Source organism: Solanum tuberosum, unplaced genomic scaffold (assembly GCF_000226075.1).
Source record: "Solanum tuberosum cultivar DM 1-3 516 R44 unplaced genomic scaffold, SolTub_3.0 scf00540, whole genome shotgun sequence".
Lineage (NCBI taxonomy): Eukaryota > Viridiplantae > Streptophyta > Magnoliopsida > Solanales > Solanaceae > Solanum > Solanum tuberosum.
This window is the reverse complement of record NW_006239457.1, coordinates 67,342-70,136: the sequence shown is the minus strand read 5'-3', so window position 1 is coordinate 70,136 and position 2,795 is coordinate 67,342.

Here is a 2,795-nt window from a genome sequence, read left to right as displayed (position 1 = left end):
GGAGGGGTGGGCGGGAGGTGGGAGGGGGTGGGGGGGGGGGGGGGACGTTGACAAAAAGTCACATGTATATTTATTATAAGAAGAAATTAACTATCATTATAGTTTTGTTTTAAATTTAAAATTTTAAGTCGAGGATCATCAATTGATTTTAAAACATAAATTTAAAATTATATTGCAATTATCACGATAGACACAGAAATAAAAAAATGTATGAATAAGAAAACATTTATAACATTCAAAAGAATCCTATGAAGTATTAAATTCATTTTATTATTATTATTTAGAAGAAGAGTAAATTCCGGAGAATTGTATTGCTTATTAGATGGGACTGGTTTATCTAATAGATTATTATTATTGATATTGATGAATTCATATTCTTGCTCATGAGATTTTCTACATTTTATAAAATAGAGAAATGCAAATAACTAGGAGTGTTAAATGGACGAGTTGGGTTGAAACTTGAGATATTAAAATGGACTAAAATAAAATTTGGATTAGGTTTTAACTCGTTCAAGTATACTAGACTCAAATTAGCTAAAAAAACATATTTGATTTTGACTCATCCAATTTGGTCCGTTTAATCTCAATAGTTTAACATATTATTATTTGAAATAATATTCCAGAGGAGAAGGAGAGAGCACAAGAGGCATTCTATTATTTATTTACTTATTTGGCATAAGAGATTATTCTAGTTTCTACTTCTAATTAAATAGTAAAAAAAATTCTTTGGAATTTTTATTTTATTTTCTTATTTAAATGAAGAATAGTTTCGTTAATAGAACCAATTATATTATGAAGTGATTTTTTGTGTGGGGAAATGACAAATCTTGATATTTTTATATAATAATAAATAATATTTTTGAATTTCACGTGCTTGAGCTGAAACTTTCTATTTAATATTTATCCACTTTATAATTAGATGATGTTTAATTTGTGAACATCTATTTATTTTGTACTATGTATTTTATTATTTAATAAAAAATCTCCAAACCAACATTCGATTTTTTAAAAAAGTACTACATATTATCATTTTTGCAAAGAAAAGCGAAAGAAGCAAATATCATTAATTAGGGTATTGATAAATTGTTAATTTTCTTTCGTGATACTTATCGCTTTTATGTGATAATTGATTTTACATTAATTTGTATCGAAAGAGGTAAATAGTGTAATAATAAATTAAAATATGTAATGCAATTGAAATTGACTTAATGTGTGTTTGAATTGACTTATTTTAGGTGGTTTTAAGCAGAAATAGTTTTTAAGCAATTTTGAACTGTTTGAGTAAAGTTAAAAAGTACGTATAAGAACTGATTTTTAGCCAAAATAACAAAAACAAGTCAAAGAATGTGTATTAATTTAAGTACATATTTTTGGATTTTAATATTATTATATTGACAATAAAATTGTATAGGCCAAACAAAGAATAAAAGGGAGGGTTATTTGGAGGGTAAGCACCCCTCACCTCCATCCGTACCATTGTGGGTTCAGAGCAAAAAGAGTGAAAGCTCATAGGGAAGGGTAAAACAAAATAATTTAAAAAAAATAAATATATCCAAGAGGGGTGCATTTAATCTATTTTACTCTCTGTTATCTATATTTGAAAAGTAAAATAGAAAATGGACACTCCAACCACCCTTCATTTCACTTTTTATTCTTCATTTATAGAGAGTTGAATAGTAGTTCTCCAAAGTTGGATAACTACTATTCACACTCTCTATTTCACTTTTTTATTATTTTATATTATTTCTATTATTTTATAATTAACATATTATTTTTCATATAAGGTCATTAATTAAATCTCAAATATTTGTAATTTTTAAAATGTAATATAATATTTTAAAAATATATTATTTAATATATACTACTTTCATCCCAAATTAATAATATTTAATTTTTTTTATTTTCGTCACTTTAATATAATTTAATTTATTATTAATTTTCACTATAAAGAATGCATAAAATTAATTGGTCTACAATTGTTCAAACTATTTGTGATCCATGTTCCCAAAAGAAAAAAAATTGCGACGAAACAAAAATCGTGCCGAAAAGATATTGAACGTGCATTCGGAGTTTTGCAACCACATTTTGTAATTATTGCAGGACAATCACGTTTTGGGAAAAAGATTGTGTAACATGATATGATGACTACATGTATTATACTGCATAATACCAAATCAAGATGTTGTAGAGGCTCCAACTACAACGACATAAATGATAGTATATGAAAATCTCTGATTTGAACAACTTTTAGCTAGAAATAAAAATTAAGGACGAAGATGCTCATTTTAAACTTCGTAATGCGTTAATAAAGCATTTATGGGAGCAACATAATAATCAATCTTGAAAGTTGAGTATTTATGTAATGTGTAACATCTCGCAAATTGAAAGAACTAGAAAGAGTTAGAATTAGAAAGAGTGATTTTGGAAAGGGAAAATGCATAAGTACGCCCCCCAGCCTATGCCCAAAATCCCTGAGCCACACCTAACATTTACTAAGGTCCTATTACCCACCCCCCGAACTTATTTTATATATAATTTTCTAGTTCGGGGGGGTAATAGGACCTTAGTAAAGGTTAGGTGTGTCTCAGGGATTTTGGGCATAGGCTGGGGGGTACTTATGCATTTTCCCATTTTGGAAATAATAAAATCTGGAAAATTGGTTAAGTTAAGTTAAGTTTGAGTTTTTGGTCAACTTCAAACGATCATAACTCCTAGCTCAGGATGAGTTAGGTGTGTTTCCACATATCGTAGGAAAGATCTTGGAATAATCTTTCCAACGCCGCTAAGTTTGCGCG